Source organism: Bubalus bubalis, chromosome 9 (assembly GCF_019923935.1).
Source record: "Bubalus bubalis isolate 160015118507 breed Murrah chromosome 9, NDDB_SH_1, whole genome shotgun sequence".
Classification (NCBI taxonomy): domain Eukaryota; kingdom Metazoa; phylum Chordata; class Mammalia; order Artiodactyla; family Bovidae; genus Bubalus; species Bubalus bubalis.
In genome coordinates, this window is record NC_059165.1 from 85,028,021 (window position 1) to 85,046,262 (window position 18,242).

Below are 18,242 nucleotides of genomic sequence, written 5' to 3' on the forward strand. Positions count from 1 at the left end.
ACTGAACTGAACTGAACTGACCTATGGTCAACTAATATATGACAAAGGAGGCGAGAATATACAATGGAGAAAAGACAGTCTCTTCAGTAAGTGGTGCTAGGAAAACTGGACAGCTACATGTAAACAAATGAAATTAGAACATTTTCCAACACCATACACAAAAATAAACTCAATATGAATTAAAGTCTTAAATGTAAGGCTGAATACTATAAAATGCTTAGAGGAAAATATAGGCAGAATACTCTCTGACATAAATCACAGGAATATCTTTTTTCAATCCACTTCTTATAGTAATGAAAACAGAAACAAAAACAAACAAATGGGACCTAATTAAACTTAAAAACCTTTGCACAGCAAAGAAAACCATAAAGAAACCAAAAGACAACACATGGAAGGGGAGAAAATATTTGCAAAGAAAGTGACTGACAAGAGATTATTCTCCAAAATCTACAAACAGCTCATGCAGTTCTACATCCAAAAAAAAAAAAAAACCAAAAAAAAAACCCAAAATCAAATCCAAAAGTGGGCATAAGATCTAAATAGACATGACATTTCTCCGTAGACAACATACAAATGGCCAAAAAGCACATGAAAAGATGCTCAACATCACTAATTATGAGAGAAATGCAAATCAAAACCACAATGACTTATCACCTCATGCTGGTCAGAATGGTCATCATAAAAAAAATCAACAAACAATGAATGCTGAAGAGGATTTGGAGAAAAGGGAACCCTCCTACACTGTGGGTAAGAATGTAGATTGGTGCAGCCACTCTGGAGAACAGTATGGAGGGTCCTTAAAAAAGTTAATATAGAACACCATATGACCCAGCAATCCCATTCCTGGGCATAAATCTCAACATGCAATCTCAATGTTCATTGCAGCGCTATTTACAACACCTGCAACATAGTAGTAACCTAAATGCCCATCAAAAGCAGAATGGATAAAGAAGACGTGGTACATATATACAATGGAATATTTCTCAGCCATTAAAAGGAACACATTTGAATCATTTCTAACAAGGTGGATGAACCTAGAGCCTATTATACAGAGTGAAGTAAGTCAGAAAGGAAAAAACAAATATATACTAATGCATATATATGGAATCTAGAAAGATGGTACTGATGAAATTATTTGCCAGGCAGCAATGGAAATACAGACATAGAGAACAGACTTATGGACATGTGAGTAGGGGGAAGGAGAGGATGGGATGCATGGAAAGAGTGACATGGAAACTTATGTCCCATATGTAAAATAGATAGCCAATGGGAATTTGCTGTATGACTCAGGGACCTCAAACCAAGGCTCTGTAACAACCTAGAGGGGTGGGATGGAGGGAAGAAGGAGGGAGGTTCAAGAGAGAAGGGACATATGTATACCTATGGCTGATTCACGTTGAAGTTTGGCAGAAACCAACACACACACAAAGATAAACTTTCTAAAATGTGAAAGAATAAAAGAAGATGTAGTACATATAGAATATTACTATAATATTAGAATATTACAATAGAATATTATAATACAATACTAGAATATTACAATAGAATATTACTCAGCCATAAAAGAACAAAATAATGCCATTTGCAACAACAAGGATGGAGCTAGAGTGAAGTCAGTGAGACAGACAAATATCATATGATACAGCTTATATGTAGAATCTGAAAAAAATACAATATAAATGAACTTATTTACAAAACAAATATATTCACAGATGTAGAAAACAAACTCTTGGTTACCAAGGGGGAAAGCAGGGAGGGTTAAATTTGGAGACAGAGATTGACATATACACACTGCTGTATATAAAATAGATAACTAATAAGAACCTATAGTACAGCACAGGGAACTCTACTCCCTACACTGTAATGACCAATATGGGCAAAGAATCTTTAAAAAAAGTGATTATATGTATATGTATAATGGATTCACGTAGCTGTACAGTAGAAATTAACATAAAATTGTAAATCAACTATACTCCAATAAAAGTTTTAAAAAGAAGCCTTAAGAGAATTAATAAGATTGATTCCATAAAAGCATCCTGAGCAGTTTTTTCAGAACTGGTTCCATGGACTACAGAATCAGTTACATGAGTCTTACTTAAAACTCTCACAGGCTGCTCATTGACTGCAACAGAGTAAATAGCTATCATGGCAAGTAAGGACCTCAGCCAGGTCCCTACAATTTTCCCTTTGCCAGCTTCATCTCCTGACCTATTCCTCCATCCCTTCCTGCCAGCTGATACTCAAAGATAGTGCTGATTTGAGGGTTTGGAATTCACTGACTTTATCTACAGGTTCAGGCCTCCATTTCTTCATGAATTAGGCCCTTGCCTCTACTTCAACCTCTACTGGCCTTTCAACAAGCTTTACACAAGTCCCCGGGTGAGAACTTCTGCTGACTCCTCAGACAGAAACTCACCTTCCCTCTAGTCTACATTCTATGGATATCTCTTTTAGCCTTTATTCTACTCCATTAGTTGAGTCCTCAAGTTCTAGAACTTGACTTTATTCACACATAGTTCTTGACACAAATAGCTGTTCAATAGATGCCTTGTGGAGTGATCGGACAAGTAAATGAGAGAACATATCTGTCTGTAGATGATGGCTGCTTTTTAATGTAAATTTTTAAAAATGAAACAACAACAAATCATGTCCCTCTAGCTAACAGCAAATGATCTAGAAATACCAAGAAATTCTTTGTAACTTTATCCTATTTTCAAAAGGGAAAAATAATAATCAAATAAAAATTTATATCTTAAATAAATATAGCCTGGCATTTTATGAATATTCAACTTTATCTCTTCTCTTGATATAATTTATACTGTTATTAAACATTAACTATAATGTTTAATTTAACTAGACTTATTTATTTATACTCTAAATTTCACAAAGAATTTGAGATGGTCTATAAAAATGCAAGGATGAAATAGTTGAATTTTTTAAAGCATATAAATAACCATAATTGAGAAAATATATATTGAAATAAAATAGCAGTAAAAGAAGAAAAAATAGAGTATTCGTGTTGAAGTCATGAATTTCCTTACAGTATAGTTGAAACAGAAATATAGCTTTGGTCTTCTGAATGGTCAAAGGCAAAACAGGGAAAATAATCAACTAGTTCTTATCGTATTAGGGGGAGGAGAGGTTATTACTTATTTTCTAATGAGTTAATTCTGAAATGAGTTTTTGTTGGATTTCATATAGGGGATATTGAGAGATATAGTGAAAGGGAAAAACCCATCAAAAATATCAAATCAGCAAGTATAGTAATAGATTTTATATGACTGTTTCTATAATTTCCATTAAATGAAGTCAAGGGCATAACATGCAAATAGTTAATCTTTACTCATTGTAACTATAGCTGGTTGGATTGCATATTTTTTTAATCCCCAGCTATTTATAATAACACAAAAAGCAAATTCAACTGCATTCAAAGGCCAAGTAAGTAATGCGAGAGAGGGAAGATGGCCAGGACAAGTCATATGAATCTGGAAAGTGCATGATTTACATAAAAGTGAGAATAAAGCCCAAGTTGGCCAAATTATCCAATTTTTCAGAAGACAAAAATCCAAATTTTTAGTGAAATTTTTTTCATAAATTTAGGCAATTATTTCAAATAAAATAGAATGCTCTGTATGGCAAACAAAGCACATTTATAGGCATCCTAAATAAGAACTTGATAGTGAATTTTAAATTTAGACATCTGTTTCATTACATCTATCCTATAATTTTGAAGTGTTTATTACAGAGGACATGACTATGTGATTACACATGAGGGGAGTTAGCTTGTTTTTATGGTTGCTGTTTCAGTTACTTTGATTTTATTAGTTAGGATACAACTAGTATTGTAACAGAGAGCCCAGAATTTTGGTGACTTAACACAACAGAAGTTTTTTCCCTGCTCATTCTGCTGCTGCTAAGTCACTTCAGTCATGTCTGACTCTGTGTGACCCCATAGATGGCAGCCCACTAGGCTCCCCCGTCCCTGGGATTCTCCAGGCAAGAACACTGGAGTGGGTTGCCATTTCCTTCTCCAGTGTATGAAAGTGAAAAGTGAAAGTGAAGTCACTCAGTCGTATCCGACTCTTTGCAACCCCGTGGACTGCAGCCTACCAGGCTCCTCTACCCCTGGGATTTTCCAGGCAAGAGTACTGGAGTGGGGTGCCATTGCCTTCTCCAGCTCATTCTAGTGATAGTCTATTTTGAAAGTTCTTGTTGGTGGGCAGGTTCTGTTCATTCATCATAACTCAGTGTCATTCAAGACTGAAGGCACCTCTGTCATCTTTGACATGTAGATTTCCAGTTACTTTGGGATCCTCTCTATTTCCATTGACAGAGAAGAGACTGTGGATGTGTTTGCTTGGAAGGTATAACAGGCCATATCTGGAAGTGAAGAACCTAACCTCTACTTGTATTCCATTGCCTAGAACTCAGTCATGAGGCCACAGTAACTGCAAGGAATTCTGGAAAAGGTAGTTTAATTGTGCATGCAAGAAGAAGGGAGAGTGGATTTTGATGAATGGATATTAGATTCTGCTGCACTAGTAATTTAAGTCTTTCATCTCATCTTATATCTATAGGTATCCAGAACATGATCCCAGAGTGAGTGACATTAGAAATTGATTTATAAAAATTATCATGATAATTATTATTATTAAACCAAGTAAAACTTGAGATTAAAATTTAGGCAATAAATTCCAGAGAATGAAAAGGTATGAAAGAGAACATAATTATCCCTCCACATCTAGTTCCATGACATTCAATGGACAAAAAAAAATATATCAAATTGCTTTAAAAAAAAAAAAATATATATATATATATATATATCTGCCAAGGCCTCCTTTTGTCATTGTTAGCAGGAAATTTGGTCTCAGACATTCGGCAGGAAGACTGGTCTCTCCTGCTCAGAGTCTGCATAGGAACCCCAGGGGTTTTACCATCCCAAGATTGAGGGGCACAATTTTCTAGTTCAGTGTGGCTGCTGTTCCCTCTGCTCCACACCCATGACTATTGGCCCTTCAAGGACCAGTGGCCCTTTTTGTTCAGTGCTAAGCCTTACCATAAGATTTGTGGGAGCTTCTGGTCTATATAGAGCAGTCAGAATTCAGCCTCTTTTAACATACATACCTATTTGAGTTCTTACTAACCAAAGAACTTGGGTAGAAATGGAGTATGGTCCCTGCCATCTGAAGAACCCCCAGTACCCCATCCTCTTTATTTTGAATGAGCCAGCTTCCTCCCCTTGAGTTTGTTTACATTCTTTTCCTTCTCAAGACAATGCACACCACCCCCACCCCCTACTTATTTTTAGGTTCTTACATTAGTGAGGCCAGGACTCTCAACCACAGGCAGGCTTTCCAGATGCTCAACACTCCATCAGCAAATGTTAATTTCCTCTCCTTGCATGAGAGAGCAAGTGGGTGGTGTCAGTGTTGAAGTAGAGGCAACTGCCCTTCATGATGGTGAAGTTTCCAGTTTGGATTTGTTTGAAATTTAAGGGATTATATAACAAGTTAGGTAGAAATGTGTGCTTTGATAGTTGAGGAAAAATAGGATATATTTTGCAGTTTATTTTGTTGTTAAATGTGAAGTACTGAAATTATTAAGTAAAATAAAACCTAAGCTGTTAACTTTAGCTGAATTAGCATTGAAATTGATTTTGACCAGTCATATGTTAGATAGCTTCTAATCCCCAATGATCAGTCTATCATCACTACCAGTTTACTAAGCAGTAACATTCATAAGAGGAAATGTGAGCTCTCACACCAGTGATCATAAGGTATAAGAGTCATTGTCAAGGTCTGAGAAGAAGAAGAGATGGGGGAAAAGACCTCTATACCTGCCTCAATCTCTTCTTCACAATACCCACACACCCACACATCCACCTCTGCCCCAGAAAACTGGGCAAGTTGAATAAATGTTTAAGAAATGCTTGAACATCAACTGCTTGTATCAGACATTTTTCCCTCTGAACATTCCAGACAGACAGTGGGGTGAGAGCCTGCTCTCCTGGCTCATGAGCTGGGTGACCTTGAGCAGACTGTTTGATTTTCTGAGACTCAAGTTCCACAACTTCAAAATGATGATAATGTGTATCTAGTTCACATGGTTGTCATGAGCATTAAATGAGAACACTTATCAAGTTCTTAGATCAGTACATGCACACAGTACACTTATCTAAGTGCTAGCTATCTAATACAACAAAACAACAACAAACCCAGCAAACATCCCTACAACTCTGTTCACTGCTAACTTTAATAGAATCCTTGGTAAGAGAATGCTCTGAGAATTCTGCATCATGGTCATCTGTGAAACAGGATAATCCTAGATCCTACCTCAGTAGGGCTATTGTGAGGACCAGTAGGGATGATACAGGTAAAGAAGACAGTGCTTGGGACAAAGCCAACCCTCATTTATCTTGACATTAATTTCACTGTTGCTACCTTATCTTGATCATCATTTGCAATAAATGCTTGGACATTTTTCTAACAGTGTGGAAGCATCTAGTTTTCAGTATTAGATTGCCTTTTATTGAGTTTGACTCTTAATTACTCCCTGTCTTCACAATAAATATATGTCCCTGTTGAACCTAAAAAAGTGCTTATTGTTGTAAGTACTTATTCTTTTTGCACACGAGAGCATGAAGAACACTGTCTACATCTGCCAAAGGAGACACAGAGGAATAACATGGGTATTTTTGCTCCGAGTCACCTGAGTAAGAATACGTGATTGCATTAGGCAGCTGTCAATGCTGTGGGAAATGGAAAACTACTGCTGAGGAGTTTTATAACTGGTAAAGATCATCTTTGATGCTAAGAGGCAGTTCTGACCACATTCCTGTCCCTCAAAGTTTGCCTTCCTAACCTTTATCTCCTTGACCCCCTTGGAGAAAGTTATCCTACCTGATTCTGATTCTTGCTTGACCCTGTAAACAAACATCCCAACTGGGAGGTCTGATGACTCATATTCCCCCTGCGTAGTGCTAAATGAAATGCAGCCGACTTAGCCAAAGTTTCTTTGAAATTCTTTTTTGGATGCACATTTCTGGAACCATCAGTGTGCCTGTGGTTAGGGAGCCACTGCAGGATCAGCTGCATACACCTTTCCACGTCCCTATTTTGTTCTTCTGGACTCCTGCTTCAGCCTCTGCATTCTCAAATACCATCAAGAATCCCTCTAGAATAGATGCTGCTGCTGCTGCTGCTTCAGTCATGTCCAACTCTGTGCGACCCCATAGACGGCCCTCAATTGAACCCACCAGGGAACCTCAGAATGGTCAAGAATTTACTTTCTAAGCAAATATATTTTCATATCTTTTCCTAGAAATCATTGAAGATGTCAATCTCCTCTTTTGCAAAATGGAAAAGGGACTGCTAAGTCACTTAAGTCGTGTCCGACTCTGTGCAACCCCATAGACGGCAGCCCACCAGGCTGCCCCATCCTTGGGATTCTCCAGGCAAGAACACTGGAGTGGGTTGCCGTTTCCTTCTCCAATGCATGAAAGAGAAAAGTGAAAGTGAAGTCGCTCGGTCTGACTCTTAGTGATCCCATGGACTGCAGCCCACCTGGCTCCTCCATCCATGGGATTTTCCAGGCAAGAGCACTGGAGTGGGGTGCCATTGCCTTCTCCGTGGAAAAGGGAAGTTGTTTCTAATTTTAAATGTTAATTTCAGTAACTGCTTAAGTGCAGATATTTATCATTGGTAGTGTTTCAAACATAAATCATCTTATTTTTTACCCAATCTCTTCCTCTTAAGTCCTATTTATTGAGAACTGACATAAACTTTACTGGAAGACTTTAGGGAGACAGAAGGGTTAGGGGGAGTTCTCCTGAGCCTTAATAAATGAAAAGGCACTGTCATAGCCTCAGAACCTATAATAATAATCAGCAACCATACAACGTAAATGGTTTAAACAGACTTGTTTAGACGGGTGTGATTTCTCAAAGGAGGGTAACCAGTCAGAGAGTCGACAGATGCTTTAGATATGAGTCACCTTAAAAATGAAGAAAGCCTAAAATAATAACTCCACACCTTTTTAACTTTTTTCACTAAAAATGTGTGGCAATATTGTGTAGCCAGGACTAAGAAGAACTTGAGCTTCTCACAGAAGGGATAGAAATCATTCACAAGATTCCAGGAAGAGGTTAAGGAATACAAAACCAAAAGACATCCGTATTCATTGTTCATTCTTCAACTATTTGTGCTGATCCTAACAAGCCAGGCTCTCATCCTCTGGGCTTATTGGGTGCGGGGAGATTTGATTGTCAATTGTTATTGTCTGTCTTCACGGAAGAACTGGCTAGGAGGAAGTGTTAAGAGGAGGAGCAGGAGGAGGAAGCCTGGTGATCAAACAGGGAGGCTGCTGCTGGAGGAGGGGAGAATGCCTGGTGCACAAGGGTGGGGGTGGGAGCGAAAACAATGCAAGCAGTCAGAGTGCAAGTTCAGAAGAGGGACTAGGCGGAAATGAGAATAAGAGGCATTATGCTGCTTTATGGAATTGCTAATGAGAATACTGCCAGATATTTAAAGTAAGCCTTAAAAACAAGTTATGTCCAGCTTGAGCTCCTGGGAATGTTCCCCCCTGAACACTCTTCCACGCCTGAAACATACCCATCCCCAGAGACAGAGCTCATGAGGGAGCAAAAGTAATTAAGGAGCTATATCACAGTAACCCTTAAAAGGCTGCAATATTTAGCTAGTCATTGCTGTAATGGAAAGTTACACTGGATAGAAACCTAGGATTGAGGTGGAATTCAGCCTAACCATGAGCATGTTAAATGCTCATAAATGTGCAAATTTTTAGTATATTGGAATAGTTCAAGTTTAGTCAGAGAAAGACTCAGTTAAGGATAGTTCCATGACTTCTCCAAAAGTGTGTTGCCTGCGGTGTTTACTTTGTCTTTCAGCCATCGATCTCAGGATATGAATTTAAATTTCAAGATGACTTCCTAGCAAATGGATCTTTTGCTGGTTAGTTTCAAGTGTGATTCCTCTGGGAATTTACACCAATAAAATTATATGCCTCGAGGCTCTCACTGCTCCCCCATTCAGGTCTTGTGTATCTGCATTGTCTTAAACATTATTGAGAATAAATGATTGTATTCAGTAATCTTTAAATATACCAAATTCATTTTCTTAGGATACTCTGTGATTAGTTTTCATGGATGGGCTTTTATTTTTATTTTCAAGATCATATGTTTTGGGAAAATTTTCTATCCTAAAATATAATTCTATACAGTCCTCGTGGACAAACTTTATGTTCACAAGGTCCCTCTTTTTGCAATGACTATGTGTTGCCTTAAAAACGCACAGTAGTAAGACTCCAGGCTGGTGTTTCTCAATCTGAAATTCAGGTTCACAGATATATTCATAGGCCTATATGGGGTATGCATACACTGTGTGCCTTGGGAGCTATTGTAGACATCAACTTTAATATATTTTAGAAAGTATCAACTGAGATTTGTGACATTTTCTGTGGATGCCCACATGCTAGAGCAAACCAAACACAGAGTAGATTAAATGTCAAAACATCCACTGAAGCACCGCTTCTAGATTTCATTTCAGAGTGATTTAAGAAACTCAAAACTTGGTCTCTTCCTTATGTGCAGTAACCTATTGAGGATGAAGGGTGTTAGGGAAAGAATCCGATTTAACATAAATGATACATTTAAGAATATTCACAGCTTATTGCCTAGAATTTATCTTCAACATCACAGAAACCATCCTCTCATAGGTCTCTCAGATGGCCCACTAGCATCTAAGGAGTCTTTTTATATCAAGAAGTATAAGAAGGAATTTGTTGAAAGCAATGGTTGACTATGTTCTTGATTAGGCATTAAGTGTACAATATGTACATACAAAGTTCAAAAATCACAAATTCGTATTTTTCCTTAAAACTTTCCATTCATCCTTGATGATTAGATAAGGCTATTAGACGTTGAACTTTAAAGCTGTTGTTGTACATGAATACGTGTCAAAGAAAGTAGTAGGGCAGGGAGGTTGATTAATAAGACCACCTAAACCATTAGACTGATGGACTTGGCAAAGAGATAATGATTCCAAGGTAGTGTTCTACAGAGAGTACCTTAGAAATCAGCATAGTAAATAAATGCTTTATAATTAGTGTCAAATATCACAAAGGATTCATATTGCATCAGTGAAACTTCTTACACTCTGAATGGTAGAGGGGATTTGCCCAGTCGAACCTAAAAAGGAGGGCTTTTCTGAAAACGAGATTTGCCAGGGCTCTAGAGCTCACAAGTGAATTTGGGGCAAGCTTCTACTTACAGTTCAGCATAAGTGGGGCCTCTAAGGTAGAGTCCTGGGTTAGCAATTGTATTCTTGTTTAACAGAAATACATCCCAACAAATTTAAGCAGAATAGGACTTCAATGAAGATTCATGAGTGACTTCCAAACTCTCTAGGAGGGTCAGAGGGCCACCCTTGGAAACTTAAGCTGTGAATGATGCTCAAATTACTCAGGACTGTCCCGGAAGAACCATCTGCCACCGCCATTTGCCCCAACTAGTACATCTGATTCTAGTCCTGGAGATTCCTCTAGAACATCTGCCTGTGTGCAAGGTGTTTCTGCTCTGAGTGGAGTGTACCCCAAAAATGTTTTGATCTGAGTTCTGGCATAGATGATTTTGACTGGTGGAGAGCAGGGCTCAAGCATGCACTTGAGGATGCAAGGGAGGTAGAAGGGAATTTTAGGTGCCTACCTTGAGAAAGTAAAGACTTGTAGGTAGGGAAATCTCCAAGTTTAGGATAAGTGCTCGAAATGCTTGGAAGGCAAAAAGAATGGCGTATTTCCACCATACCCATCAAACTCAGAATCTGGTTCACAGGGCGAGCCTCATCAGGTAATCTCCTGGTTTTCAGACAAAAATAAATCAAGGCAAATTTAACTGTAACTGCCTAGGAGAGTACTAGAGTTCATAACGATTGACTTACTCCTAGCTATTTGTTTCTTTACATTTTGTTCTTTACTATATCTGGATTTGATTTGGCAAATGAAGGCAATAATGTGATATTGTTGTTCCGTTGTTCAGTCATGTCTGACTCTTTGTGACCCCATGGACTGCAGTACTCCAGGCTTCCCAGTCCTCACCATCTCCTGGATATTGTTAGTTATTTATACTAATTTAGTAGGTATCATTTTATTTATGAATGATCACATATTGTGTGATTTCACTGATTTGAAATGTTCAGAGTAGGCAAAATCATAGAGACAGAAAGTAGATTCAGTTCAGTCACTCAGTCATGTCTGACTTAGAGACCACATGGACTGCAGCAAGCCAGGCCTCCCTGTCCATCACCAACTCCCAGAGCTTGCTTAAACTCATGTCCATCGAGTTGGTGGTGCCATACAACCATCTCATCCTCTGTCGTCCCCTTCTCCTCCTGCCTTCAATCTTTCCCAGCATCAGGGTTTTTTCCAGTGAGTCAGTTCTTAGCATCAGGTGGCCAAAGTATTGGAGCTTCAGCATCAGTCCTTCCAATGAACATTCAGTACTGATTTCCTTTAGGATTTACTGGTTGGATCTTCTTGCAGTCCCAGGGACTCTCAAAAGTCTCCAACACTACAGTTCGAAAACATCAATTCTTCAGAGCTCAGTTTTCTTTATAGTCCAACTCTCACATCCATACATGACTACTGGAAAAACCATAGCCTCGACCAGATGGACCTTTGTTGGCAAAGTAATGTCTCTATTTTTTAATATGCTGTCTAGTTAGTCATAGCATTTCTTAGTCATAGCATTTCTTCCAAGGAGCAAGCTTTAAATTTCATGGCTGCAATCACCATCTGCAGTTATTTTGGAACCCAAAAAAGCAGATTACTGGTTGCTATTGGCCTGAAAGAGTGGTAGGTGGTGGATGGAGAATGGGTACTAATGGGAAGAGGCTTCTTTTTCTGTTAGTGAACATTTTCTGTAATTAGATAGCGGTGAGAGTTGTACAATTTTGTGAATATACTAAAAACCACTAATTGAACATTTTTAAAGGGTTAATATTATAGTATAGGAACTACATTTCAATGAAGAGAGGAAAGATGCAAGGATATTTCTCAATTTTTTGCCAGATAATCTAAATGTAGGTCTGGAATGGAGTCTGGAAACATATTTTTAATTTGGAGGCAGCTGGCCTATGACCCACACTTCAAGAAACTTTATACCCGACCATTTGTTACATTCATAACCCCTAAACTATAACACTGAAGAAGTACTCACAGAATTCACAATTCTTCCAATTATACTCCCCATGGACAACACCGTCATGGCACCTTCCTTTCTTGCATTCGAGGAAAGGCAGCAGTTTCCTAGAACCCTGCATCAGGGACTCATAGTAGAATTCAGCTATGCTGGGCTTTTCCGGCACAGTTATTAGCTACTTAAGTGGATCCTTGAGTTGTTAGTTTTGTAAAGGGTGCACGTTTACTCACATCAACTGCAAAGTGACTTTTCCCAGAGTGCTAAAGCCCATGTCCCAGATAAAGATCCTCTGTCATCCCTCAATTAAGTAGTCACTGAACATCAGGGAGGACACACACTAGACGACTGCTAGGAAACAAACTAAAAAGGAATTTTCTTATGGAGCAAGAGGTGCCTGTTTCTCTCTTATCCCTAATAGATCTCTGGGCGTTGGATAGTTACCACCTACTTATGTCAACAGACCATGCTTTGGGCTCATAGCCCTGTACTCTTATTATCTTTAAAGTCTGATTACCAGACAAATACAGGTGGCTCTCTGGTAAACAATCTGTGTGTTATGTCCAGAGAAATATTTGAGGCTGTAGGGTGATGGTCTTTATCTGATGTGGTGGAGTCAGTGATACGATAGTATATGTTATCTTCTATTGAGTCTGAGTGATCACGTCTATAATGATCTGGAAAGAGCTTCCATCTCAGCAAAGGTTTAATACCCCAGTGCATGTTAGCACAGGAGCCAGGCCTTCTGATGGCTTTTCTTTTTACATATCTCTACTGCCAAGCTGTGTACACTGCAGCGTAGCTTCTGAGATCCTCTCACAAAGTTTACTTTCTCCTTAGGAGATTTGTAGGGAGATTCAAGAACTGGTTCGAGGTTAGAGTCAGTGTGTCTTACTTGGAACAGGCGGAAAGACACTTAGGCTCCAGTTTCTCAGCACAAATGAATAGTCCATTGTCTGCATGGTGTCTGTATTTGTCCAAACAGTCTTGCTCTCCATTTTTCGGGATGGCTTTATCCTTTTTTGTTTTCACAAAGTATTTTTAAGCACACACAAACATACACACACCCTCTGTAGTAGCTTTCATTTAACCTCAGCATTTCATGTACAATCATACACTAACTGATTTGTATTATTTTAATTTTTTTCCTATTTTGAGTATCTAATGCTGCAAATGTGTGTGGAACTGAATGAAGATTATTTACCTCAAAAATTTTCATGTACATTTATGACATTTCATTTATGTTACATTTTTAAATAAGCCATTCTTTCAGAGTCATTTTGCTTGGTCCTTGCTCTGTAACTCCAAAATGTAATCAACAAATACTTGGCCAAAGGTCAATAATACAAAAGTATATGAATTTTAAAATTTCCCTCTTTTTTCCCCTACCTTTTCACTACTTATGTCAATAGCACTTAATTGCTATAGCCCGTAACATAGAAAAACACATGTACACATGTACACTGTTTAGAGTTGGGATAATTTTTTAATAAAAATATGATCTTTTATATGTATCATTTTCCAATTATATGTATCATCTTTCTCCTCTTATCAATAAATCATAGGCGTCTTTATAATTTTTTTTAATGATACACTCTTAAACTAGTGAATTTTTCAACAAGAATTATTTTAATATAAATATATTTAACATTAAAATGTCTCATTATCTTTCATATCATACTTCTCATGCCCTCTGGTCACCATATGGCTGACATTTTTTCCAAACATCCTTTTATCCTCTCTTCCCTATAATACAGGTACATTACATATGTCTATACACTCACAAAGTCCAAGCAGGCAAAGTGCTCAGAGTAACATTAAGAGATGATTAAAGGCTAGTGGTGTACTGGTGAATGTTTACCTAACAGCTCTTGGGAGAGGGGGAGAACCCCAATTTATAGTGTTTGCCTATTTCAGTGTTTTAAATACATACTCCCACCCACCTTGGCCCTTTTATGCTGAAATTTAACCACTTGCTCTCTCAAGCCTATATGAGCTGGCTCCAGAATGCCACTGACGAGGCCATGATGCTAACAGTAGAAGGTGCTGGAACTTCTGTAGGGCAACCTAGGCTAGTAGAGAGACTCCTCTAAGGACCAGCCTCTTAAGAAATCCAAAAATCTTCTTAGCCCCTTTTCTTGATCCAATTCTACAGGAGGTTAGAGAACTCATCTTTCTAAGGCTTCCACACACCTCTTCTAAACTCCATAAGGATCTTTAATGTGGGACTGGGCAACCAGGTTTTCATGGACTTTATGGGTTTATCTCCATTTTACCAATGTTGGAGCTAAAATTTTATCCATGTATCCTGTAGGAAGTTATAAAGCCTACTTCAGAACCTACTGTACCTGGCATCTGTAATTCAGAGTGATAGACAAGAAGGGAACTAGAAAGATTAGGTATCTCTTATATAGTCCTTAAACCCTCTGGTGTTTAAAGACGCTTTCCTAATGGCTATTTCCTCCATGGCAGCATGAGTATAACTGCCATAAGAGATTTCACATGCAAGATGGTACCCAGAAACCACAGAGCAGGTGGGCTAGCACAAAATTCAGTCAATTATGAATCATACTATAAAACTTAATTTTGAAACAACTATACATATTTCCCCAGCTCTACTGGCTATCTTGGTTTCAAAAATGTAAATCAAGGGATGGTTAAGGGAAGATTTAAATAAATTGAAATCTAGAGGCAAGTCAATCCCTCTTGGACTCTGGCATTTTCTAAACCACATTTGAATCACTTGTTCTGATGCTTTTCCACTAAGGATAAGAAAATCACCAGTGCCACTCCAAGGACAATACTGAAAGCATGGTAGGACCCCTCACTTACCACCTAATGTCACCTAATTAAGAAACACTGCAAACTGCTTGTTTCCTTCTCAGAGTGAAAAGTCTTTCACTTTGTTCCTTGGGTACACTGTTTAACTTTTATACCCTGGCCCTATTCAGGTTACATCACCTGCAAAGAAAAAGAAAAAAAAACTTTTCCCATCTGTCATTCCCTTGATGCCCAAACTGCCTATGAGTCTGAGGAAACTGAGAGAAATCAGAGTTAAAAGTTCTGCTTAAGACCTCACTCATTTATTTCCCAAGTATTCAAAAGGATGCTTATGGTAAGAAATAGCAGTCAACAAAACAGACTAAATCCCTTCATGGAACTTATATTGTAGTGGAGTGATAAAGGCAAAAAAAAAAAAAACAAAAAAAACAAACTAGTAAGTGTTTAAAATGTCATATGGTGCAAAATGGCTTACGACAGAAGTGGAGTAAGGGGATTGGGCGGATCCTAGGAGAGGGGGTTATTTTATACAGAGCGATAGGGAAAGGTCTCACTGTAAAATGATATCAAAGCAGAAATGGGAGAGAGCGAGGGAATGGCCTCTAGCAAGGTCTGGGGAAGGACACTCCACCAGAGCTCTGGGAAAAGCAAAGCCCACATGCCTAGTTTCAGAGCACAGATTTCTGCAGACGAAGAGCTCTGAAACAGCAAGACGGCCCTCAAGCATGAGGGGCTGCTACAGGGTTAGATGCTACACCAGGTGCCCAGGGCCCTGAGGCACAGTGAGTGACACCTAGCTTCAGGGTTAGACTATGTCTGTGTTGCGGCCTAGATACCATCTTTGGTGCCAGGCCTCAAGGCAAGATGTCCAGGGAGAAAAGGAACCAGTATCCCTCAATGCTCTTCACGAAGTGCCCAAACCCAGAGAAATATCTTGCCTATCGGCTCTGCAAAATTCCAAGCAAAACTGCCCCTTCCCTACCGGTGCCTATGAGGGCATTTGGAGGTTTTTGTACTTGTGCTCTGAATTGTTACCACAGCGCTGGTGCAGATGGTAATCCCACCACACAGGTGTTTCTCCCACACTTTGTATGAGGAAAGTCTGTCTTCACATCTGCGGGTACAGTTGATATTGATAAAGCCTGGGGCTGTTTGCAACCACACCTCTTTCCCCTACCATCTGCCAGGTCTACCTCTGTCAGAAAGAGGCCCTTGCTTTTTATTACTGAGCACGTTTGACCCATATGCCCTTGGAAGAGTCCAGAAGCCTCCATATGCCTCCTTGTTAGAATTCACATTTTAATATGTTCTTAAATGTTAAATATGTTCTGCTCCTCTCTCTACTTATTTTCCCAGTTCAGTTCCCCACCCTGAAGATTATTTTACTGGTGAACCAGCCTCCCTCCATCATATGGGTTAAAGGCCAACTTTTCCCCATGCTGGCCAATAAATTCTATTCTCAAGTCTTGTTGAGGTCTCTGCCTTACTTCTAAAGCAGCCAGTGAGAACACGATACTCTCTTTGGAAAGAGCCATCCCCAAGGTGCCATTTGTCTCTGACCTCTAGGGTCACCCTGAGAGTCCTTCTTATATGTTCCAAAGAGGTCAAAGGATTTCCCCCAATGCTCCTTTATAATCATGTTTCAGAGTTTTTATTAAAACTGGTGAAAGGCTTTCTGTTCCATCATGCCCACACAAAAGAATCATTATTGATCTGCTCTAATTGCCAACTAGTCAATTTTTTCTATGCTGATGGAAATCATGGGCATTTCCAAAATGCTCAGTCCTCATGCCACCTGGCACACCAGACCAACGAGGTGGTCACATCAGCATGCGCTTCCAGCCAACAGCAACATTCCTAACCATGAACATATTCAGGAAAGGAATGAGAACCAACGGAAGAATTGAGATGTCCTTTACCACCTCTTGCTCTTTGAGAAATTCTAACACCTAAAAGAGCCTATCTTCAGGGACGTGACCAAGGTGGAAAGCTGTGCTTCACTTAAGAAAAAACTTAGCCGCTGTAGGTTTCTTTGAAACATTAACAATAATATCAACAGCTTCTTTCCTAGCCACTCAAAAGGGAAGGACAGAACAAGTAATATAACCTTTAGTTTTGATTGAGAAAAGGACTGGAATTGCTCAATGTCCCATGAAATTTATTTCAATGGATCCTGTTTAAGTGTGCCAGCTGGAGAAAGTATTATTTATGAAAGAAAACAAGCAACTTTCAGAAAGGAAGCCGGACCTGTGAAATAATGTGGAAAATGTTTCTTTCAAAACCCCTGTTCTTAATGTTATCCTCACTGGAGGTTCATAGAAATTCAACAGGTTTTGTTTGAGCATTTCCAAAACTGTCCACATCTTTCACTGAATGAAGTTCTTTCTGAACACTTTTCTCATGGAATTTCACAGACGCAAGGACAAAGATACAGTTGCCTAGATTTTAGAGAGCATTCATTTCAACACTGTCTAAGATCGATCAAGATGAAATCTGTCTGTGTTAAAAAATCAATTGTGATTCATGGAGACGGGAGCCCTGAGTGCTCTATAGAAAGCAGGGTCGCCGCAGAACTCACCCACCTTCTCTCCTCCTGCCCCCGGGGGAGATGTTGTCCTCCAGTCAGGGCCACTCTGTCTTGGAAAAGAGAACGTTCAGGAAGTCACACAGCTTCTTACAAAGTAGCTATTTTTCCACCACCTATGTTAAAATAAACAAGGCTGCATTGGTGCCAAATCTTTGAACTCAAACATATTTGTTTCAAGACAAACAATGCAAGTTTTCATTAAAAGGCTTTAAATGGGAGAGGACAAATTGGGTAGTTTTCAAGTCCATGAGCTGACCTTTAAGAGAATCTGGATATCCAGACAGGAATACCACAGTAGAACGGTCCCGCTCTTTGACCAAATTTTGATACTCTTATAAAACTAAAGATTCATTAAGTGTTTGCCTGAAGAGCCATGTGAAGGACTAAGAATCCTTTTCCTCCCTCGGAAAGGGATTGCTAATAGTACTGCTTCTGTTTTATCCGTTAAGACTCATTCCCAATTTGCAATGAGTATAAAAACAAGTTATCCACAATAGCATCAGAGGAACAGTTTTGAGACATAGCCCAGAAGCCAGCAGGTCGTATGTGTGGTATCTCTCCAGAACATGAAGAGTACTGTCTTTGAAATAAACTGTATAGCAAATAAAGCTCTGAGCAGAAACATGTGGTCATCTCATCTGCCATAAAGAGTGACTCCCAATGTCA

At 39.0% G+C, this 18,242-nt stretch overlaps 1 protein-coding gene and 1 long non-coding RNA gene across 10 annotated transcripts in view; one reads left to right on the top strand and one right to left on the bottom strand.

Moving 5' to 3' along the window:
* LOC112586947 overlaps positions 1–18,242 on the bottom strand; it is a 506,468-nt gene that overhangs the window by 285,462 nt on the left and 202,764 nt on the right. For all 6 annotated transcript variants that reach the window (XR_006553469.2, XR_006641422.1, XR_006553468.2 and 3 more), the window contains one exon: positions 17,572–17,689. This is a non-coding gene — a long non-coding RNA (uncharacterized LOC112586947). The remainder of the gene's footprint in view (positions 1–17,571; positions 17,690–18,242) is intronic.
* CCDC192 (coiled-coil domain containing 192) overlaps positions 1–18,242 on the top strand; it is a 220,464-nt gene that overhangs the window by 84,353 nt on the left and 117,869 nt on the right. The gene's annotated exons all lie outside the window — the stretch shown is intronic.